Source organism: Podarcis liolepis, assembly GCF_965112155.1.
Source record: "Podarcis liolepis genome assembly, chromosome: 12".
Lineage (NCBI taxonomy): Eukaryota > Metazoa > Chordata > Lepidosauria > Squamata > Lacertidae > Podarcis > Podarcis liolepis.
Genome location: NC_139563.1, coordinates 42,190,538 through 42,215,336, shown reverse-complemented (window position 1 = coordinate 42,215,336; position 24,799 = coordinate 42,190,538). Strand labels below are relative to the sequence as shown.

Here is a 24,799-nt window from a genome sequence, read left to right as displayed (position 1 = left end):
GAGGAAATATGGAGGGTGTTTTTAGAATTTGTACTGTTAAAATGGAAAGGGGACAAACTATCGCAAGAGGTGTTGAAATTTTGGGAGGTTGGATAGTTACAATGGAATGGTCTTGGCGGTGGCGTGCATATTTTTATTCTTATTTATTTATGATTATTACCTTGTCAAGAGAGAGAGAGATACCCAGAAAGGGACTTCTGAATAACATATACAAACTAAGAAAGGTCTATAATTTTGAAATCATAAGGGTTTTGTTTTGTTTTTTTAATGCAATAGAAACTGACATGAGGGGCCCACCATCAGTACCGCCATTTTCAAGACATTTCAAAGCAGATGAACAACCAGCAGAAGTGATCCCAAGAAAGCCGAACGGATCTGTAGTGACTACAAAGCTGCCAAAATTACGAGAGGAATGAGGCAGCACACGTCCTCCCACTTTTCATCTGTCTCCCATATATCATCTGTCTCCTAATAATTACAGCTGTGTTCCGAGCCATTCCACTCGCTGGCTTTACAGCTAAGAGAGTACTGTGACCTTTCCCAGAACAATGAGTCCAGCACAGCACCGGAGAACTTAGAAGCGAAGACCCCAGGCCTTAGCAGGAGAGGGGTGGGTTAAGTCATTGTAATCGCTCTATGATTCTGCTAACACGACAGAGTCTGATGGGCACAAGTGATGTTAGCGCCCTCGCTGAAGCAACAGAGGTCTGGGTCTAGTTAGTGCCTGATTAGGAAACATATGTTACCTTGATTCCATGGTGGAAGAAAGATGAGATATACCTTTAACAAATTATTTGTCCTGTCCTATAATCTAAGAGGGATGTGGGTGGCGCTGTGGGTTAAACCACGGAGCCTAGGACTTGCTGATCAGAAGGTCGGCAGTTTGAATCCCCGCGACGGGGTGAGCTCCCGTTGCTCAGTTCCAGCTCCTGCCAACCTAACAGTTCGAAAGCACGTCAAAGTGCAAGTAGATAAATAGGTACCGCTCCAGCGGGAAAGTAAACGGCATTTCTGTGTGCTGCTCTGGTTTGCCAGAAGTGGCTTTGTCATGCTGGCCACATGACCCGGAAGCTATACGCCGGCTCCCTCGGCCAATAAAGCAAGATGAGTGCCACAACCCCAGAGTTGGCCATGACTAGACCTAATGGTCAGGGGTCCCTTTACCTTTACCTATCATCTAATACAGGGGTAGATCACCACACTGGCTTCCCTGATCTAACCCAGTTTAGGTGTGTTTGACTATCTGACTTGAAAACTGTTTTTCTTACCATGCGCAAGTTAGTTTCCAGCGATGTCGTTGCCATGGGAACAGTGCTCAAACTATGTCCTTCTATAAATTCTCTCCTATATTTTTAATCGAATGACTACAGTATTTAGCTCCTTTGACAAAAATATGCATATATCAAATATAAATGCGTAAGCTAATCTCCCTAATGCTACATGTCTAAGGCTATATGTCTTTCTCTGAACAAATGTTAATCTTAGCTCAGTGAAGTTATCTAACAGCAATGAGAAATTGGCAGTAACGAGAAATTTAATCCACAAACGAGACCCTGCCTCACTAACGGCTTTTCTCCCCCTAGTGTTCTGCTTAATTTTGTGACCAAAACAAAAAGCTCAGGAAAGCACAATATCCCAAGGACTGCCTCTCCCCATATAGGGCACACCGCCCTAAATCTGCCTCCATTGTGGCGGCATAGCATCATCGCGAAACTAACTTCTGCTGTTTGAAAGAATAGTGGGAAGATGGCAGGGATGGAAACCATGGTTTGGGATAGCCAAAGGAGGCAGCGTCAACAACGCAGGAGTATTGGTGAACATTTATGTAGCAGGAAGAGGAGCTCATGGTCCAGTAAATCTACACGGGAAGTGTAAAACACTTGTTGTTGCACGCAACAGCAATAATACACCTGTTTGTAGGCGCCTTTGGTATAAAGCAATTTCCTATGTTAACTCTCATCATCCCTGACCATTGGCCATGCTGGCTGGGGCTGGTGAAAGCTAGAATCCAACAATATCTCAATGGTCACAGGCTCCACATCACTGGAGAATGTATTTGTTCTGGATACCCTAGCAGGAAAAAAGAAACTTATTGTTGACGATTCTGTATTTGTGGTAAGAGATAGTTGCAGATTTACTGTATTACTTTGCTTCAGTGCTGTATATATCCAGTACTGTCTCTGCACTGAACCCTGACTATTGCTCAAATTGGGGACAGAATTTCTTTTAGCCAACAGAGAGAAAAGAATAATGAGAAAAGTGGTTTTTTGTGATAAGCGAGTCTTTATCTTCTGTTCTTATTGTAATTTTGTTTTTGTTGCTTCCTGTGGTCTAGACAAACTGATCCAATAGCAATAGGAACTAAAGAATGAACTCAGCAGAGAAAAGGGAAAGAAAAAATGGGTGGGAAACATTTTATTATGCTGTCATCTTTGTAAAAACTAATGCCGCTAATGGAAGATGTTGCTGTCCATAAATTTGTTGTTAGAAGAGAAAAGGTATGAAATCCAATTCAAAAACACCTCCAATTAGAACAATTTGAATACTTTTATTTATATTCATCCTGTTGATAACAGAGGCCATAGATTTTTCTAATTTTAGTCAAGCAAAATTCTTCACCTTACTCATTCCACTCAACTGGTCATACTATATAATTTTGTTTCTCTAAGGTGAGCAGACAATTATGATCCTTATCTCTGGAACGACTAAGGAGCTATTTTGCATACCAGGTCTCAAAAAGACATTGCATAGAAGACATGATGTTCTATCAAAAATCATGGAACTGGAAGGTGGAGAATTTACTTTAAAAGTATAGTTTGTTTGAACAGAAAGAAGTGAGGAGACATGAGTCGGGCAGTCTAGATGAGACTTTTTGGTGATATTTTGGATGTTACCAAAAGCCAAACTAGGTGTGGTGCCAGATTTCCCATGGTTATTAAAATAAATAGCTTCCAAAGCAGCAGTGGCTTCCAAAATTGAATTGTGGGGGCTAATTTGTTCCCGCACATTCCATTTTCCTGATTAAAATTTCCCCAGAAACTGTTGTTTGCCCATGGAGGAATCCATACAGGTACGTGGGATTTTGCTTAGCTGTACAAATAACACCTTGGGGTGATTTTAACTGAGAAAACAGGATAGACTCATTTCATTATAAAATGGGGGGGGGGAGTTTAAAAGAAAAAGAAAAGAATGAGGTTGCAAGAATCCTAAGACCATAGAGTGGATTGTGCCATTTAACCCTACAGGAGGTGTCAAGGGTGGGATGGAGGCAGTTTTGAATCAACACCCACCTGAAAACGAGTTCACTGCAAATAAAAAAATGTGTGTTAGGGAGAGATGGTCCAGCCCAGTTTATTCTCTGTTGTCCTTCCTGCTGTTTGCATATGCTTCTTCCGCAGGAAGCATTAAAAATGTGATTACCCTGGTTCTCCAGTTTGATGGCTTACAGACTGTTGTATAGATCACAGTCTGCTTTCTCCAGATATACAGTGGTACCTCGGGTTACATACGCTTCAGGTTACATACGCTTCAGGTTACAGACTCCGCTAACCCAGAAATAGTGCTTCAGGTTAAGAACTTTGCTTCAGGATGAGAACAGAAATGGCACAGCAGCAGCAGGAGGCCCCATTAGCTAAAGTGGTGCTTCAGGTTAAGAACAGTTTCAAGTTAAGTAGGGACCTCCGGAACGAATTAAGTACTTAACCTGAGGTACCACTGTACACTGGAAGGCCTTTCTGGGAAGAGAAAGCAGGTCTGCACAATTCCCTCCCCACATATGTAGCAGGGGGCCAGCAGAAGAGGAGAACACAGCTTTTTGCCTGTAGTCTCTTTATGCATACTCAAGAATGCACTTTATTCTGCATTGCATGGTTGGTGATGTTGGCAGTCACTGGATTCTAAACTCCACTGAAGGTATCTTTCCAAGCTTTGTTTACCCCAGAAGCGAGCTACGTTAGGCAGCTTGAAAGCAAATGGGACTAATTTACTGCTGCGCTGTTTTCACTGCACTCTGTCAATACTGCAATAGCTGAGGCTTAGCAGCGCAGCAAAGGAAATCTATTCTGATTTTAATTTGTAACAGGTTTTTCAAAAGGGAATCATTATCATGATTATGATTTAATAAACAGAAACCTGAACCCAGGCCAGGCTCCTTCATGGCTGCCAGAGCGAACAGCAGGGGAAAAGCACAAGAGAGTCAATTTTTTTCAGGCTCAGACGAAGCTTAATGCAGCAGGACATCAAGCAACATATTTACTTGTATGCCGTTTGTTTCTAGCGAACTAAGGAAATATCAACAACCTCAGATTTGCAGATGACACAACCTTGATGGCAGAAAGTGAGGAGGAATTAAAGAACCTTTTATTGAGGGTGAAAGAGGAGAGCGCAAAATATGGTCTCAAGCTCAACATCAAAAAAACGAAGATCATGGCCACTGGTCCCATCACCTCCTGGCAAATAGAAGGGGAAGAAATGGAGGCAGTGAGAGATTTTACTTTCTTGGGCTCCATGATCACTGCAGATGGTGACAGCAGCCATGAAATTAAAAGACGCCTGCTTCTTGGGAGAAAAGCAATGACCAACCTAGACAGCATCTTAAAAAGCAGAGACATCACCTTGCCAACAAAGGCAAGGACAGATCGTGAAGCTGAGGCTCCAATACTTTGGCCACCTCATGAGAAGAGAAGACTCCCTGGAAAAGACCCTGATGTTGGGAAATATGGAGGGCACAAGGAGAAGGGGATGACAGAGGATGAGATGGTTGGATAGTGTTCTCGAAGCTACCAGCATGAGTTTGACCAAACTGCGGGAGGCAGACGAAGACCGAAGTGCCTGGCGTGCTCTGGTCCATGGGGTCACGAAGAGTCGGACACGACTAAATGACTAAACAACAACAACAAGGAAAGTGCATGTTTTGCAACCAGAGTCATAGAACCGTGAGGTTATCTGACCTAACAGTGGATTTTGTTCATCCAAAAACTAGCCAAGTTGGAAACAAGCAGCAAGAACTCATTGATAACTGCTCAGGAGGAGAATACTAAAATAGTCACAGCGAGCATGAAAGAAATTGCCTGCTCCCCTGGTGCGACTGTGCCGATGGCCACCGCCCTGGGCCCATATTTTATTTCAATTAAACAATGACCTTTCTCTAATGCTGTTTAACAAAGCAGCCTGTTTGTTTCTTCAGTGTGGAGTGAGCAAAGATATCAGCAGAACGAGCTGCAAATCAAAGGACGCGTGTAGTAGCACAAGGCAGGCTGGAGCTTTCCTTGACAGGCATTTAAAAATAAAAAACTGCACTTATACACGCAGTAACTGGATAAAGCAGAAAGCCAGCCTTCACGGAACACCTCACTCTTTCTCCACGGAGAAATCTCTTTGGCAGATTGTCACGCACACAAATCAAAAAGAATACGCCGTATAAGCTGGTGACTGATGGCGTTTCTAAATCCTAGAGGTTGTTTGCAAATGGAAAGGCATTATATGCATTGAAGTCAGTTGTGTTCATCCGTCTTAAGAATGCATTCTCAGAAGGCTTGCAGGCATAAAGAAAGGATGCTGTAAACCGGGCTTCCTCTTAGGGATCGCTGGTCCACCTTGGATGGTCGATTCTGAGGTACCATTTCTAGTTCTGGCGTTTACTACTCAATTGCTCAAAAATGAGATTGCTGGCTACATAAACACGTAACACAGAAAAGCAAAGTGCATATAAAATTACCTGTCTTAAAGCTGCTGTGGGAAGTAATTGAAAACATTATGTAGTTGGTTGTACTGCAGGATCTCAAGTCAAGATAATCCTTGGGTATTTTCATTAGTTATAGATCAGTGGTTCTCAAAACCCCCACCCTGCCCCCATTGCCACAAACTTTATGAGGGATTCGGTGGACCACTTCATGATTTTTCTCCCCGTTGTAGCAATTTAATGTGCTGTGATATATCCAGTATGACTTTTAATTGTATGTTTATTGCTTAAATTTTGTATGTTTTGTTTTATCATGTGAAATTTTCAATTCCATAGAATTCAGATTGAAAGTGCCCTTCCCAAACATACCATGGACCATCTGAATGAAGCTTGCGGACCATTGGTGGTCCATGGACCACATTTTTAGGGGAACTCTTTGTCTATGAGTGGGCAGCCCAGCTAAGAGAGGGCCTCTCATCGTTGTCACCACCCCCACCCACAGTTTGCCCCAATCGCCTCATAACTCATCCTAGTTCCAAGATGCTGATGCTGCCGCTTATAGAGAATAAGAATAAGAATTTATTACTTATTCCCTGCCCATCTGATTGGCTTTCCCCAGCCACTTTGGGCGGCTTCCAACAGGATATTAAAAACAGAATAAAAGGTCAAACATTAAAACTTTCCTAAACAGGGCTGCCTTCAGATGTCTTCTAAAAGTTAGATAGTTGTTTATTTCCTTGACATCTGATGGGAGGACGTTCCACAGGGCAGGCGCCACTACCAAGAAGGCCCTCTGCCTGGTTCCCTGTAACTTCACTTCTCACAGTGAGGGAACCCTCAGAAGGCCCTCAGCGCTGGACCTCAGTGTCCGGGCTGAGCGATGGGGTGGAGACGCTCCTTCAGGAATACTGCGCCAAGGCCATTTAGGGCTTTAAAGGTCAGCACCAACACTTTGAAATGCGCTTGGAAATGTACTGGAGAGTCAAGAAGAGAAAGTCTATCACCCAGTGTTGGTGCCCTGTTCCTTCTGCCATCGGCGTGGAGAGAAGGGGCAGAAACCTTCACCTCACCATTACCTCAGGCTCTGCAAGTAGCACTGGGAGCAGGATCATGGGTCTGGAGTGATTGGTGAGGGGATGAGGGAGGGGGAGTTTGGGGTCAACTGTGGGGGGATGGGGATTGGCAACAGAGTGGGTGGTGGTTGGGGGCTGAAGAAGCCATGAGGATGAAGGACCTGTTGGAGGACGTCTGGTGGCCGAAGGAGCCAAAGGGCTGGGAGGGTTGGGTGGTGTGCAAAGGGTGGGGGGTTGGCAAGTGGGGTTGGGGGGGTAGGTGGGGTTGGTGAGCAATGCAAGCTGCAGCGTCAGCCACTAGTCTTTAAAAAAATGTAATGTTACAGGTAAGAGTAATTACAGTATTTCACTGGGAACTTCATATACATGGCAAACTCTGGAATAAGATCATTTTGTTGAGGTATATTAAAACTGAAATTTAAGAACCTGACTTCAGCATTCCACTTTTTATTTCTTTCTGAAAGTCCCAATAATTTTCATCTTGCAGCCCTTCGATCTGTCAGAATTGCTTTACAAGCAGCTTGTCCATACACCTTGAGCTATTTTAATTTTTAATTAAACTACCCCTAAAATCGAAAAGAGCTTAGTGTTCTGGGAAAAAGAAAAAGAAAATTCAAATCTGTCATAAATACTGGGTCAGCAAGGCTTGGCTAGTTGAAGGGTGGATTTCAAGTGAGTGGGGATATCTTTAGCGAGGCGGCCCGTCCTGTTTCTCCACCTGAGGTAAAATGTGAAGATGCTGCCCCACCACCTACCTTCCCTTGCCTAGATTGTGTGGCGATGCCCACAAAATGGCGGTGGAAGGTTCCGGTGAGATATCACTGGAAGTTGCCATTGCTTGTCTGCCAATGGTGGGGTGGCCAGTGCACCCATGGGACCACTGCCTTTTGGGATTCTGCCACCCAAGGCGGCTGCCTCAGACGTGTTTTAAGCCTTCCAAGGCTGACTCCAGACTTTCAGTCTTTGTGGGAGGGATTTAAGCACTGGAAATGTACTTCCTTTGCCAAACCTTTATTAGGCGTTACAAATATAGGCCATCATAAAACATCCATATATTAAAAAAAAATGGGACATGATCTATGAGGAACTAAAAAGAATGCTAAATACACATTTTTAAAGAAACCTGAAGCTTTCCTATTAGGCATTCTAACAATAAGCATTCCAAACGAAAATAAGAGAGTGTTTCTCTACGTGACAACAGCGGCCAGCGTGCTAATAGTGAAATATTGGAAAAGTGAGTTAACACCAGCAAAAGATGAGTGGCAATTAAAGTTGTGCGAGTACCTCAGACTAGCCAAAATGACAGACCTAATGAGAAACCACTCAGGCAATAAGGTGAAAAAGGAATGGCATTGCTTCAAAAACTACCTGATAAAATATGGTTCCAAAAATAATACTTGGTTGTGCTCAGATTATTTTCACAGTTATATGGGATAAATTGATGTTAACAAATGAATACAGAACACTCGCTACTTAAGGAAAGTATTGAAACCGCAAAGAGATAGAGGGAAATCAACACAGAAGGGATTCAAGCTAGTTTTCCGGAACAGAAGTGATTGGAAAGAAAGAAAGAAAATCAGGAGTACAAATGTAATCTCTTTCTGGTAACTTGGTGTATAGAATAATCAATTCACTGTTTGTATCCTTTGAATAATTTAGTATACTTGATCAATTTATTTATTTTTTTGAAAATTCTCCTTTTCCTCTTTTTCCAATTCTTTCCTTCTTACTTTCTTTTTATAATTTTATTTTATTTTATTTTTATTTCTTGCTTGTTTTTTGTTTGGTATTTTTTCTTTTCTTTTCCGGTTCTAAGATTTGGATGTAATGTTTAATATATACTTTCTTTGTAATTAAAAAGAAATGCAATAAAAATAATAATAAAACAAAAACAAAAAAATCCATATAACATTTTAAAATATATACAAATAAACAGCCATGTAAAAATATGTAATATCGAGGATTTTCATGGGAGTTTCTTCCCGCTAAATAGTGCCATTCACCATTCTAAGAGATACTGTTGATTAAAACTCAGCCATCCTTGCAGTTACTTCCGGGTTAATGTCAGACAGATGGAATCTGATATTTTCATTGTGCCGTGATGTTGGACTACCAAGAAATGGGGATAGCACACATTTGAATAGCTGGTTGTACAATGGACAACACAAAAGAATATGTTCTCCTGTGTCCAGCACATTCAAAAAACATCCACAATGTCTATAATTTCTGAGGATGTTTAAATATCTGCCCTTGACAAAAGCTGAGGAGGAAACGTTCAGTCGGGATAGAATAAAGGCCCTGCACTGGACTGGAATTATTAATTTTGAAATATGTGACCCCATTATCTGTTGTATTTAAACCATAAAACTTAGGGAAGCAAATTTTATTTACAGCTGACTCAATGTTTCATTTTTCAATGTCCCTTAATCTGATTTGAATATTACGATAAATATATTGCTAACTCAAATTATACAAGAGGCACTGGAAATGTAGGTTTGCAGAATTAAAGGGGGCTAAAGTGCCCAACAAATCCACTTTAAAAAAAGAAGAAGCCCAAACTTGTAGTGGTTAGGAAATTCATGGGGGAAAGGACTGAAAAGTGTGGGGTGAATGAATGGTTAACAGAAACACCCTGCGGTTGCTCATTGTTGTATAACATCTCCACAAACAAATTGGAACAAATGCACAATATAAAAGCCAAATACAATCTAACCTCCTTGTAGGCTTTGGGCAAACAAATTAAAATGAATGCTCAAATAAATACAGTGGTACCTCGGGTTAAATACTTAATTCGTTCTGGAGGTCTGTTCTTAACCTGAAACTGTTCTTAACCTGAAGCACCACTTTAGCTAATGGGGCCTCCTGCTGCCGCCACGCCGCCAGAGCACGATTTCTGTCCTCATCCCGAAGCAAAGTTCTTAACCTGAAGCACTATTTCTGGGTTAGCGGAGTCTGTAACCTGAAGCGTATGTAACCCGAGGTACCACTGTATGTCATCTGGAGGAGCCACAATAAACGAATACTCATCAGCCCTCACCAGACATCTAATAACTGAGTTTGTATGTGGCATCCAAGGAATTAACTACAATGTGAGATTTGTGAAGCCAGGAAAGAAACCAAAATATGGAAGACAGGAAAATGAATGGGCGAGCTGCCCTGACAGGAACCTGCAGGTCACTCACACCAGTGATTATATTAATAACTACTGTGAGCCATTCAATTCGGAGAGCATCTACCAGATTGTATCAGAGACTGAAAAGAGTGAAAGGGCTTTTATTCGAGGGTTATTTTAAGATGGCTGATAACGCGAACAACCCTTCACTAAGATCCACAACATATCTTCCTTTGGAAGAAATTACAAAGATTTCTCCTTTGGCATTATACTCTCGCCAGCCATACCAGGTGTGAAGCGCTTGTACATCTTTTAATAAGGATAGGATGCAGGAAGTAGTTCATTCCAATTCTGGCACAATTGCTCAGGCTTCCTATTAGCTGCCAGGCCCAGTTCAAAGTGCTGCCATACACTAGGGATGAGAAACCTTTGGCTTTCCAGCTGTTTTGGGACCAAAACTCCTATCATCCTTCATCATTGCCCACGCTGGCTGGTGCTAATGGGAAATGGACTCTAACATCTAGAGCAGATTTTCCCAAACTTGGGTCTCCAGATTTTTTTGGACTACAGTTCCCATCACCCCTGACCACTGGTCCTGCCAGCTAGGGATGATGGGAGTTGTAGTCCAAAAACAGCTGGAGACCCAAGTTTGGGAAACCCTGATCTAGAGGACCATAGAGGAGCCCATTGATGCTCTACATGATCCAAGTACATTAGGGATAACTTCTTTTATGTATCTCCTCTCATCCTTTGATCAATGGGATAGGTGTTGCTCTGTGACCCATTATTAAGGGACATAAAGGAATTTGGGACCATGGCTTCTTCATGGCAGTACCTACTTACAAAAGTTTTTTTTTTGTCAAATTGTCAAGTCATGGCTGTGCAGTATGAGAAATAGATTTCTTGGAATTGAGTTTTTTTGCTCTTGGTTGTTCTGCACCATTTCTTACGAACTGGAGCTGGATTCCTCACAGCCAGCAAATGTACAGCCATTGGGTGTGTGGCCAGTTTGCACAATCCCACTCCATCTTCAGGTATAAACTGATCACACAAGAAGAGTACCTAAGAACATTCCTTTTGTTCCATTGCTTCTCTTCCATTCCCCATTTACCCTGTTTGATTTACAATCTACTTTTTTTTACGTTTCAAGTATGGGCACATTCCCATTTTCTAAAAGAACAACCGTTTACACCAGCACAACATCCCTGAAGCCTGCAAAAACAAGAATATTAGCATATAATGTCATGCCAGTAATTTGCAGCCAACATACCTGAAGCTTAGTTACCCTAAATCCCTGCTTATCCAAATTAATTCAGGAGATGCATGCAAATATTTTGCCTCCATTCATTTGAGCATCACACTTGTCTCCCAGTCACTGTTGTGTGTGTGTATCTTCTTTGAATATTACAGAAATAATAATTATAAGAAAGCCATAATTATACCAGTGAAACTTATACGTGGAAGGATGTGGTTGGGTACTGTGTTCTAAAGAGCATTATGTGGTTTGGAGAACTGTTTTTTCGTATTTTGCAATGGCTTGTAACTATGAATGGCTTTGTCAAAATGACAGGTGGTTAAGTAAAACACAAGAATATCAGGTAGTGGTTTGTTTGTTTTTGAAGTGCTCAGCTTCTGACCACTTTAAAACCACCAGCCTTTTCACATGTCAAAATCAACAGAGAACTAGAGTCCAGTTATGAGAAAAATTAACCTACAATCTGCATTTATAATGGGGGGGGGGGGGAATCCGAAAATTTCCCCTTCAGGAGAATGTGCTTTCTGAAAACAGTGACAGTATATATGATTAAAGAGCTTGTGAGCTTAGCTTATTTAAGTAATATAAAACTTTGTATGCAGAATGGTGTTAGTAATCTAGGGTAGTTTGTCATTGTTGTTTATAAGAAGTTACAAGAATAGATTACATCCAGAGCCAGCACTTCTACAGTTCAGCAACCATTTATTTTCTTATAGGCAGTGAATCCTCATGTTATCTGAAATGCAAAAGCCAGGCTGCTATTTTAAGAACAGTTACAATCCTGCTTGAATGGTACAAACTATTAGCAGAGTCACTTAAATAACACAGAGTCCACACACACACACACACACACAGAGAGAGAGAGAGAGAGAGAGAGAGAATGAATCCTGATTACCCATTACAGTGGTACCTCAGGTTAAGTACTTAATTCGTTCCGGAGGTCCGTACTTAACCTGAAACTGTTCTTAACCTGAAGCATCACGCATCACTTTAGCTAATGGGGCCTCCTGCTGCCACCGCGCCGCCGGAGCACGATTTCTGTTCTCATCCTGAAGGAAAGTTCTTAACCTGAAGCACTATTTCTGAGTTAGCGGAGTGTGTAACCTGAAGCATATTTAACCTGAAGCTTATGTAACCTGAGGTACCACTGTACTGAGAAAACTCAACAATAACATGAGGAGAAAGGAACAAAGAGATTTTGCCTTTCTCTCTTGGAGGCCTTCATCAAAGCAGAGTGACATCCGATGAAATGTACAGAGGGAAAACTCCCTCAGAACTACAGAGCCAACTACAGGGCAAGAGTTACCTCAGCAAACATCATGCTACTCTGAGTGCTAAGCAACACCTCCTCCTCTCCCTGTCTTGGCTAGCTGACTTTATACTAAGAGAATTAACCCTTAAATTGCACATGGAATGATCTCTGCTGTTACACTTCCAACACAAACCACTTGTCAGAAATGGGGTGGGGGCAGACATGTTTTAGAGCCAAGCTACACATCAAGTTAGTCATATGTTTAAAACAAATGTGCTTAACCTGCTTTCATTTTGGAGAAAATGCAGCCACAGGAGTCTAATCTAGAATCTTCTCCTAATCACCTAACTCTGAAAAATCACACTTTCCTGGCTGCTTTTGCACTTAAAGATACTGTTTACTGCAAAAACACACACACCACAAAACACCTTCTTGGTCAAACTGCAGCCAGATAGGGGGCAATATTTACAAGAAAACCAGTGTGGGCTCCATGCAGATCATGAGCATGTTTTAGATTGGTGCCTTGTGACTGCTTAAGTGTAAATCTTGTTAGCATGCAGCTTAAGAGACAAAGCGTTTACATATATTATGTTTTGCATCATTTATCTAGGGACAGCAGCCCTGACTGCAAACTACAATGCCCCCATATATTCACCCATCTTTACAGCACTATCTCTAGCCGCTGCCTAAAGGCAAAATTTTAGTAGCCTTCCAGAAGTAAACAAAGGAAATATCTGCACTATATAGGTTTTTATGTCATTTTTATCTGTCATGGGAACTGGAGTCTCATGAGGATGCTAAATTACAGTTCTCAGGGCTCCCTGGGGAAATGAACTGGCTGCTGGATCAGTTTAAACACAAAATATAAATACTTCCTAAATACCTGCCTCTTCTTGGCGCATTCTTTTTTTGGGCACAAGTCCAAAGTTCCCTTTTAAAAAAATTCATGTGGGCTGCAATAAGCTTCTAAAAAGAGAGTTGATGGAACTCAGGTATCCCTAAAACAGGGAGGAGGAACCTGTGGCCCTCTGGATATTGAAGGACTACAACTCCCATCATACCTCACTGTCAGGGGACTGCCATTGGAACAGGGGAGGGAGGCAGGGGGGCCGTTGGGATACAGAGAGCCTCTGAAACTCCTGAGGAGCAGTTCATCTTCCAGCGGTGGGAAAAGCCACACCTCCAGTGGAGAAGAGAGGGAAGGTGCCAGCCAAGCAAGGAAAGGGCTCAAGGAGGCTGCTGAGAGCCCCAGCGCCTCACCTGGCCAGGCTGGCCAGGAGGGACGCACGCCACTTCCGTCGCAGAGGGTGAAACACAAGGAGGGGAGGAGGAGGCTTGGGGTGCCGAAGTTCTTATGTTGGGGGAGAAGCCGGAAGGGGCCACTCCCGGATTCTGCAAGTGACTAAGACGGACATGAACTTTGTAGATCTGCACTGTAAATAGTTTGCACAGTAAAACCTGTAAAAGACAGGTTGGAGTTCTGCCTGGTTACTCACAAGCAACCACCATCAGCATCTGATGCTCACCACTGGGCAGGTTGGCTGGAGCTAACGGGGCCTCCTGCTGCCGCCGCGCCACCGGGGCACAATTTCTGTTCTCATCCTGAAGCAAAGTTCTTAACCCGAGGTACTATTTCTGGGTTAGCGGAGTCTGTAACCTGAAGCGTATGTAACCTGAAGCGTATGTAACCTGAGGTACCACTGTAATGCCGGAAGAACATGCACACAATGCACTGCCATTTAGTTTCAGAAGCAGGGGGGAGGGGCTTGTGCCAAATGCTTAAACAAAGCTACTCTGCTTAATTAACGTTAACATTCGGAATTGAAATGTACATGAGTCATGCATTGTACTTGTCTCTGTCACAATTTTCTGAAACTCAGCAAAGGATGTGACATTTTATGACTTTATTTACCAAAGCGGAACCCAAGGAAAATCACCTACAATGTCAATTGAGATTTCATCTACTGACTGCCTTGTTAGAATTTGATTTGTTCCCCCGCTTCTCGCTACAGGCAGAGAGTCTATATTGGAAGTATGTCTTTTACTGTAAATCTGTGTTCTTATAATAAAACAGGCCCTGATCATTTGTGACTCAATTTTACTTTTCAAAATGGAGAACTACAGGAGAGCTGTGTTCCAGCGGTTTCTGCTCTGAGATGGCCCAAGCACCACTCAGCAAGATAGAAGTCAGGAAACAAGCAATAAAGGTTAAGAGCAGGGACTGCTCTTTTTCTTTCTTTCTTTTTTATTTTTGCTGTTAACTCTCTTCATTGTGTAATGTTTTATTATGTTTTCATATACCGTATTTTTTTGCCCTATAGGACGCACTTTTTCCCCTCCAAAAATGAAGGGGAAATGTGTGTGCATCCTATGGGGCGAATGCAGGCTTTTGCTGAAGCCTGGAGAGTGAGAGGGGTCAGTGCGCACCGACCCCTCTCGCTCTCCAGGCTTCAGGAAGCTCTGCGAACCCTCGGGAGACCGGCTCCGAGCGTTGCGCAGAGCTGCCTGCAGTCCCCGGCTCAGCGCAGCTCTGCGCGGCCACCGGGAGCCGGGCGCGAAGTCCCGCCCCCCTCCCGATGGCCACGCAGAGCTGCCTGCAGTTCCGGGATCAGCGCAGCTCTGCGCGGCCGCCGGGAGCCGGGCGCGAAGTCCCGCCCCGCTCCGGATGGCCGCGCAGAGCTGCCTGCAGTCCCGGGATCAGCGCAGCTCTGCGTGGCCACCGGGAGCCGGGCGCGAAGTCCCGCCCAGCTCCGGATGGCCGCGCAGAGCTGCCTGCAGTCCCTGGCTCAGCGCACTTCTCCCCATAGCCAGCCCCACAAGTTCGGGGGACAGCGGGGAGGCAGAGCGCGCCTTCCCGATGTTCCCCGACCTCGTTCTTCCAGCCCCGCACCTGGGGGGGAAATAAATTTTTTTTTTCTTTATTTCCCCCCCCCAAAAAAAAACTAGGTGTGTCCTATGGGCCGGAGCGTCCTATGGGGCGCAAAATACGGTATATTGGAAGCCAGCCAGAGTAGCTGGGGCAACCCAGTGAGATGGGTGGTGTACAAATAAATAATAATAATAATAATCCCTGCATGAAAATGCTAATCAGTGTTCCTAAATTATCTATGGAAATACAAGCATATTTCACATGGATGATTAAAAGCTCCTACCACTGCTTAAATTGCAAGGGGGTCATATGGCCTGGGTAGTTAGCTTTTAGGACAGCTTTCTTAGCTCCTGTTTTAGATGCCAGTGGGGTTATGATGGTTTCAGGGGGTGGTGCTTTCTTGGCATTTTTTGGGCTTGAGTTCCCATTAAATTTATGACTTATTGCTCAAATAGAAGAAATGTCAACTGCCTTCCTAACTACAAAACTCTTTAAATGAAGGAACCCCTTTTCAAACAAGCACCACAACAGTGTTGGTTAAGATAAGCTAGTGTTTTGTTTTGTTTTTGCCAAGAAGCCCCAAAACTATATTTTTATTTTTATTTTGTAATTTGTTTTCTTACATTTATATCTCACTTTTTAGGATCAGAGTCTTCCTTCTCCTAGATGGGCTATCTTCCTTGGTTGACGAGCCCCATCTGCCCCTCATTTCCCTCTCTACAACATGTGCAGAAACCGCCTTCTTGACTGTTGGACCCACTATTGGTCCCGTCCGCTCAGTCCCCTGGAGCCTGTCTTCGCATGAAGGGGGAGTCCTAACTCACTGAGGGTTTAAGACCCATCAGCTTCCCTCATCTGGTTTAGCCGGCCAGTCAAAGCCGCTTCCTGGGACTGAAGATATAATTTAAGTTTCCTTTGGATAAGGAAACACCGGAAATGTATGTGTATTTGTAATATTTGCTTTATTCACAAAAATGCAAGAACAAAATAGGCATAAACTGATATACCTGCAACAGGTGGCAATTCCAGCCCCCACCCCCGCCAGGCCTGAAAACAGTGCTCAAAATGGAAAAATGTTGTGTTGGTCTATACAGTGGTAGCTCGGGTTACAGACGCTTCAGGTTACAGACGCTTCAGGTTACAGACTCTGCTAACCCAGAAATAGTACCTCGGGTTAAGAACTTTACCTCAGGATAAGGACAGAAATCAAGCAGCGGCAGCAGGAGGCCCCATTAGCTAAAGTGGTACCTCAGGTTAAGAACAGTTTCAGGTTAAGAACAGATCTCCAGAACGAATTAAGTTCTTAACCCGAGGTACCACTGTTTGTATACACACACATACACACAAACAAACAAACACACATTCATTAAATTTATGAGTAGTTTTCCACATAAGGAGTCTCCGACAGAGTTACAAAATAAAAAACACATTACAATAAAAACCATACAACAACCCATAAAACAGATCCAAAATTATGCCCAACGGAGACTATTTTTCACCTCTACTTGTTTGTTGTTTTGCTCTGAGGAAGACCAATGTCAAAATACATTGGCCATATTCTGCATTTTAATAAAATTTCATGCTTTGGCCACTAGTCTGAAACCTTGCCTCTCTTTTGTTACTTTTTTATTTTATTTTTTTACTACAAGCCATCTGCTTAACAAAGGGTGGTCATCCCCAATCTGTTTCAATGGTATCCATATAAATGAAAAGAGAAGAGGACTAACTAGCTTAGTCTGCAATATTTGCGGGACTGAATTCTCTGGGCAGCAGAACAGCTCAGCTCGCTGAGGTTGTGTATTTCTTCCGAAGTATCCACTAATAAATTCTACCTGCTGTTCATCCTGCACCTGCGATACATGATTTATCTGTAACTCATAGCCAAAATGGTAATAAAACATTTTGTGCTAAAGATTTCATCATCTCTATTTGTGAAATATAGGGCTAGCATGCAATAACTCAGGCACCGAAGCCCATATTCTTGAAAGACTGGTCATCGGAGACATTAGAGAATACAGCGGTACCTCGGTTTAAGAACAGTCCTGTTTACGAATGATTTGGTTTACGAACTCCACAAAACTGGAAGTAGTGTCCCAGTTTGCGAACTTTATCTCAGTCTAAGAATGGAATCCAAACTGTGGAAGGGCACTGGCGGTGGGAGGCCTCATTAGGGAAAGTGCGCCTCGGTTTAAGAACAGTTTTGGTTTACCAATGGACTTCCGGAACGGATTAAGTTCGTAAACCGAGGTACTACTGTATAGGTTTTCATTACAGATCACTATGTAAGTTAATTAGGAGAAATTCATGCTAACATGACTATTTTAAAAAAAGGGGGGGGGAACCCACACAAATTGTTGCAGAAATGTGGAGAAATGACTTAAAGACCAGAAAAAAGAGAAACCGTAAAAAACCAAAACTGATAGATCCTTCCAGCCCAAATTATGACAGATCACAAGCCCCACTGTTAATTAATAGAAAGGATTCATTTCGAGTCATTTGCCTATAGATTGTGCCCAAGACAACAGCACAGAATAGATACTATTGTGGTACCTCGGGTTACAGACACTTCAGGTTACAGACTCCACTAACCCAGAAATAGTACCTCGCAGTGGCGTATCGTGGGGGGTGCAGGGGGGGCCAGCCGCACCGGGAACAACATCTGGGTGGGCGCTCGCACTCGCAGCTCTCTAACTCGAGTGCTAAAATCCACGAGTTAGGGGGCGCAAATTACTTGCCTTGCCCCGGGTGCTGACAACCCACACTACGCCACTGGTACCTCGGGTTAAGAACTTTGCTTCAGGATGAGAACAGAAATCACACAACGGCAGCAGGAGGCCCCATTAGCTAAAGTGGTGCTTCAGGTTAAGAACAGTTTCAGGTTAAGGACAGACCTCTAGAACAAATTAAGTACTTAACCTGAGGTACCACTGTAGTCCCCCTCCTGCTGCTGCCACGCCGCCAGAGCACGATTTCTGTTATCATCCTGAAGCAAAGTTCTTAACCCGAGGTAATATTTCTGGGTTAGCAGAGTCTGTAACCTGAAGCATCTGTAACCCGAGGTACCACTGTATTTGTTATATATTCAAGTGGTCTTTGTTTGCCTGAGCTTGAGTCTGGACTAAGGATTCTGAGCCCCTGTGCTCTGATTCGATACATGATATCCAATCACAGAACATTTCAGGATTTGGGCCTCTGCCATTGGCCTTTAAACTCTGAGTCATGATTCGCAGCTTGGAAGTTTAGATAGCCAATCACGTTGGGAGTGGGAGTGGCCCAGGCCTTCAGAAATGTATATAAGCAGTTGCTTTGCCCCTGTCGTCCAGTTCTGTTAGTTCAATAAAAGTTTATGCTGTTATCACTGCATCTTGCCTCGTGGGAACCCACCTACACTTCACTATTTTATGTCAGAGCCCCCCAGACTGCTTCCCATATGACCACCCCTCACGTACATTTTACAACCCATCAGCATTCCATTTACAAAAACTGGCTGTTTATGCTCTCTTACCAGGCAGCTAAGAACTCAGATCAGATGCATATCAGAAAGAAAAATCTCCTTTTAAAAAAACAAAACACCTTCAAGTTCTGAATATGAAGCTGTGGTGGATTCCTCTTATCTTTTGCCTCTTGTCTCTAATCTCTTCCACAGGCTTGACTGAAAGGAAGCAGGTGGGTTTAGGGAGGGAAGTCTCCAAAATGGTGTTTCACCTGCCTGAAGCAGATTTAGCTCACTGGTTACATGGCAATTGCTAAAACAGAATTCAATAATAGTGTGAGGAGCTACAGCTGACACTGGAAGAATAATTGATTAATTGATGGTTTGGGCTTTACTCCGTTCTGCTTCCCATATAAACAAAAAAATCTGTTACCCCAGTAACTAATGCTGTAAATCTCTGTAGCTTGGTGATTTGCATTTCCCATACAATATTAATCTCTTAAAAAAGCAGCGGCTGTGGATTCCACTCTAGGGCACTTTTACATAGGCATCATTTATTTTCAGTTTCACAGTGAAGTATTTGTTTTCTTCTAAAAAAGGGGGGGGTAAAATAAGTGTATTTGATGAATAATCAGCAAATCCGCATTTCTGCCTTCAGCCCCATGTTTTAAGCATTCTGTATTGGCCCACAGTTATTTTAATTTTGTCTGGATTTGCGCAAGATTCTTAGAAGAATGAATCTAACACGATTTCTTCTTTAAGTTGCAGACATCAAGGCCGGTCTATTCTGCCTCTACCCCATCCCTCTCAAAGTGTAGCTGTCGATGGAATGTGATACACCTAAAGAAAGAAGGCATTATTATTATTTCCTTCAGAGGACCTATTTACAGGAACATATTGTCTTTCTATATTTATTTAACGGCAACTGGTTCCCACAACAAACCCCATGGGAAAGGGGGTTGGACTCAATGGCCCTTGTGGTCTCTTCCAACTCTATAATTCTATGAAATGCAATTAAATTGCTAGCACGTCTTCAAAGCTAAGCAGGGTCCAGTAAAGATTCAAATTGGATGGGGGAATATGAGTTGATATAGACTTCTGGGTATAGGGCGGTATATAAATTCAACAAATTAATAATAATAATAATTGCAGGGGGTTGGACCTTCCAACGCTACAATTCTATGATTTCTAATACAATCACCCTATCTCCAATACTGTTTCAAACATCTGATAGATGCTAACAGGCCCAAGACATTTTGGTGTCTGAGGCAAAGGGCAAAATGGCGGCTCCTTCCCACACAACATGCAGATGCCATCCTCCATCACACCCTAAGGCACCAGACCAGTTTAGGGGGCCAAGGACAAGTAATGGCCATGCATAGCTCTACCATCCAACAGAGGCAAATGCCTCAGGAAAAACAGATGGCGACCTCTGCTGATGTCTCTCAGCCTTAGCCGCCTGAGGTGGTTGCCTCACTCTGTATAACAGCAGGACTGGCCCTGGATTTGGTTGAGGCACGATCAAGGCTTCTAAATTGCTCTAATGTAGCAAACTGCCCAGAGAACGTGCAAATTGCCCAGAGAAAACGTCAGTTAATGGGTGGCATGTTAAATAAAGAAATTAAATACAAGAAATAAAGAGAGTTAGCATTGTTCGCATTGTCCATCTGGATCTGGCTGGTGCACATGGATAGAGAGGGATGGAGCTTTCTGGAGTGCTGCAGGGATTGAAAACTTCACCACCCGTCAGCCAGCTGATTAAGGGACGACACTGAAAGGCTGCTTAAAGCTTTGAAAAAGGGTTGAAGATTTGACTGCCCTTTCATTTTGGTGAAAGGCCAAAGCAAAGCAAAAAACACACACCAAACAAACAGCAACAGTTATATCACAGGAGATCTAGACATTATCAGGTTCATGCGGGAAAGTGCAAGATAAATCTTTAAATCCCCTGTCTCCCTTGGTTGCAATATGTGTTTTGGACAAATAAGAATCCGAATGAGTTTGGCTTGGCAAGTTCCCTTATATCACTCTCGCTTTAAACTCATTAAATTTAATGAGTGTTTGAAAGGTCAGGTGCACGAGGGGAGCGTATACGGTTGTGTTGTGGTACAATGCAAGGAGGCTGAAAAATATCAGCAGTAATGAATCCCGTGGAAAGACTTTCTGACGGCATTGCATTAGTTAGGAGAAAATCCCTTTTCATACTGCGCTCTTCTCTCTAATCCCCATTTGAACTGTAAATTTCAGAAGGAGCGTATCGCTGGATAAAAGCTAAAGGAAGGTGGCACAACACGCTTTGTTGCCTACCATTGGCGAGAGCGGTTCTTTAAGGAAATGTCTCACAAATGGCACATAAAACAAAGACTGCGATGAATAATGAGCGCAATCAGTTGTTATCTTTCACCTTCTGGCAACACAGCTGCTCCGGGGCTTTTAACTTGAAAAAGAAGGCAAAATAGATGTGATAGATAAAAAATATAAGTAAAGTTTGTCCCAGGTAGGACAGATTCCATATCCTTTGGTGACAAAAAAACAACAACACCCACTGCATTCTTCCTTGTGGCAGAACCGTATTCAGGTTTAGATAGATTAAAGTAATATTTTTAAAGCAAAATGGCAGCCACCCTTCCAACCTCCTTGTTTGCATAAGGACCACAAACAAGTTTTCTACATACATCTGGGAAGTTCCTTGGGACTATGCTTTGATGCCCCTCAAGACGCATGAATGATATCATTTGATGAAGCATGCTTGGCTAGTTTAATATATTTCATAACTTTAATGAAACTCTTGGTGAGCTTCCTTCCACAGCTTGTGGATGTTTTGCCTAGGAAGGTACCCCAAATTTAGTTCACAATATGACGGCATCTTAAGGAATATTACTAACCATACTGAAACCAGGGCTGAACAAAAATAGCCTTGGGGGGAAAATTCCATCCTATTCGTGGACATCAAAATTGACAGGGGGGGGAGACATTTAATCGGATGTTCTCTGGGTAAAGTTGAAATTCACCAACAGTATGGGTGGAGACAAAAATAGAAGCCTTGGAGAATCTCTCAGAAAACTAACGATTTTTGGTTCATTCTTAGGCGATGCCCTTACATGGGAGTGAGACACACTGAACTCAGCTTTCCTCTGAGTAAACATGTAGGATGGGGCTGTTATTACTAAACAAAATTCCATGGTTAGTTCATATTGGGATGAAGAGAGCAGTAGGGTTGAACGAAGGTATAAAAGAAGCAGGGGGCAAATCCATTCCTTCTTTCGACAGTACTGAAATGTACTCTGTTGGATCCACGGTGATGCTTTTTTTAAAAAGTCCCACCTGTACTGCAACATTAGCCTTCTGGCAGCAGAATCCCTGCTATTTATTGGGGAAGAAAAGGCAGGTTGGATGTGGTTATTATTATTATTATTATTATTATTATTATTATTATTATTATTATTATACTGCCCTATACCTGGGGGTCTCAGGGCACTTCACAGAATAAAATCAAGATATAAAACCACAAAATACCTAATAAAAATAAAAACAGAACCCCCCCCCCAAAAAAAAACACATTTTAAAAGGGCATAGGATGTAAATCGAATCAACCAAAGGCCTGGTTAAAAAGGAACATTTTTGCCTGGTGCCTAAAGGTGTGTAATGAAGGCGCCATGCCCTGGGAAGAGCATTCCACACACAGGCAGCCACTGCAGAGAAGGCCCATTCTCATGTTGCCACGCTCTGGACCTCTCGAGGAGGCAGCACACGAAGGAGGGCCTCAAAAGATGATCTCAGGGTCTGGGTAGGTTCATATGGGAAGAGGCGGTCCTTGAGGTTTTGTGGTCCTGAGCTATTTAAGGCTTTATGGGTCAAAACCAGCATTTTGAATTGGGCTCGGAAACTAATTGGTAGCCAGTGCAAGCGGACCAAGATCTGTGTAATATGCTCGAACCGTCTTGCTCCAGTGAGCAACCTGGCTGCTGAATTCTGCACCAGCTGAAGTTTCCGAACCATCTTCAGAAGCAGCCCTATGTATAACACATTGCAGTGGTACCTTGGGTTACATACGCTTCAAGTTACATACGCTTCAGGTTACAGACTCCACTAACCCAGAAATATTACCTCGGGTTAAGAACTTTGCTTCAGGATGAGAACAAAAATTGTGCAGCAGCGGTGCGGCGGCAGCAGGAGGCCCCATTAGCTAAACTGGTGCTTCAGGTTAAGAACAGTTTCAGGTTAAGAACAGACCTCCAGAACGAATTAAATTATTAACCCGAGGTACCACTGTAATCTAACCTTGAGGTTACCAGGTAAGGCTGGAGCTGTGCAGGTTTAGTGGTGGAGACAATCTGGTGCCACCTATACACCCCTGAACTTGACACCACCTTGACCATCCTCTTCCTCGGGGCTGCAACTCTGTTGCTGGGAAGCTACTGCTGCAGCAGTGCCCCACCAAGTTCCTGGAAATAAGGAAAGAGGAAGACTGGCTGTTTCCAAAGGAAGAAGGACGGCAGGGATGGAAGACGGAGAAAACAGCACTGGTGTCCAACTTGAAGAAAGGAGCCAAGGAAGGCAAGGGCACCTGGGTCAGGAAGTTGTAGGAGCTACCATGGGGCAACAGACAACATTTTCACGTTTCGACTCAGGCGCCACAGTGCATAAGATGGATAGAAATGGATGTTGTCATCCACATGCTACAAACAGAATATTGTTATTTTAAATTCTGTATTTGCTGCTATCAGAGGTGAGCAGAACAGTGAAAGGGTTGTTACGGTTTACCTTATCCATTTTAAGCAGGGGATATTATGCAGCTCAGCATTTCAAAATACTCCACACTGAAAAGGTACCAGCATCCTCAAATTCACTTCAGCCACAACAACAAAAAGCAGTACTGTTTACAAGAAAATAACATTGCCTGCCTCTCCCTCCCTCCCTCTTTTTTTTATCCAGCACCACCACTCTACTTCTTTTCCCCTCCAAGACATTTCTTTCATCATGTTAAAAGCAACCCTTAGTTCCGCAAGCAGGTATGAACACCTTTGCACAAAGCTTCAATTTAAGCACAGCACTGTATTTATTTCTAACATGTTTTCCTGACCTTATTGCTAACCCCTTTTTAATTGGTTTTCTAACAGGGTTATACCACTATTCAAATAACGGATGGTCTTTGATTACAAATGATTGTTCATGTAAATAGGTGCTAATTCGGGGTGGGATCAAGGAGCTACTTCAAGCCCTTATCATTATTATTTTTCTTTCTTTCTTTGAGGAATAGATCTTCCACCACAAGGACATCATCACAATTCTGGAAATCCTGTTAGCTACAAAAGAGTTTGTTCTAGGATATCGTATGGCTGCCATATGTCTTGAATTTCCCAGACATAACTGGGATTTGGCCCTCGTAAACAATGCCCGAATGGAAATTGCTAAAAAAATGTCTGGGAAAATCCAGGCGTATTTTTGAGATTTTGCTAAACTTTGCAAGACTTTAGCTGAAACCAAAACCTTTTGTGTCTGGATTTTCACTGGCAACCCTAGGATACTGGGAACAGCTGTATGAGAAATACAAATTTGAGTGGTCTGAATTAGACACATGATTCTATAGATCCTAGCCTATACAACTTGTGACCCGGGTGCCAACTCCAGGAGCCCCCGGGCAACCACAATTTTGTTGTTGTTGTGGGTGACTCTGCCTGTCACCCTGCGCCACACACTGCCGCAACCCACCACTGCCTGCGCCTCCACCATGGGGCCTCTGTTGGGGCTCACTATGGCCATGGATATGCTCCCAGGGTGCGGCCATAGTCTGGGGCCCAAGTCAGCACTGTTGGCTTGGGGGCTGCAAAGCCATTTGCTTATCATAGTGATGTCCATTGGCATGTGAGAAGCCACTACATAGGTGTAGCCAGGATTTATGTTGGGGGGAGGGAAGCAGGAGACCCACCTGTCACCATCCTCTGTCTGGCTCTGCCTAGCAGATTTGGAATGAAATGTCTCAACAACAGTTGTTTTGAATTGCTTTCTTTTGACCCCAAGTGCTCAGAAAAACAATGCATCAAAATCTTCAGTCTTTTGAAAACCAGGAAGTTAAATAAAAAAATAACCACCCTCAATTCAAAAGAGAGAAGTTGGGAACCAAG

The 24,799-nt window shown here is 43.1% G+C and overlaps 1 protein-coding gene across 4 annotated transcripts in view; it reads right to left on the bottom strand.

Annotated features, from left to right (window-relative positions):
* Positions 1–916: 916 nt before the first annotated feature.
* LOC310689957 (uncharacterized protein) overlaps positions 917–24,799 on the bottom strand; it is a 621,685-nt gene continuing 597,802 nt past the window's right edge. For all 4 annotated transcript variants that reach the window (XR_014517725.1, XR_014517726.1, XR_014517727.1 and 1 more), the window contains one exon: positions 917–926. The gene's annotated coding sequence lies outside the window, so the exon portion shown is untranslated. The remainder of the gene's footprint in view (positions 927–24,799) is intronic.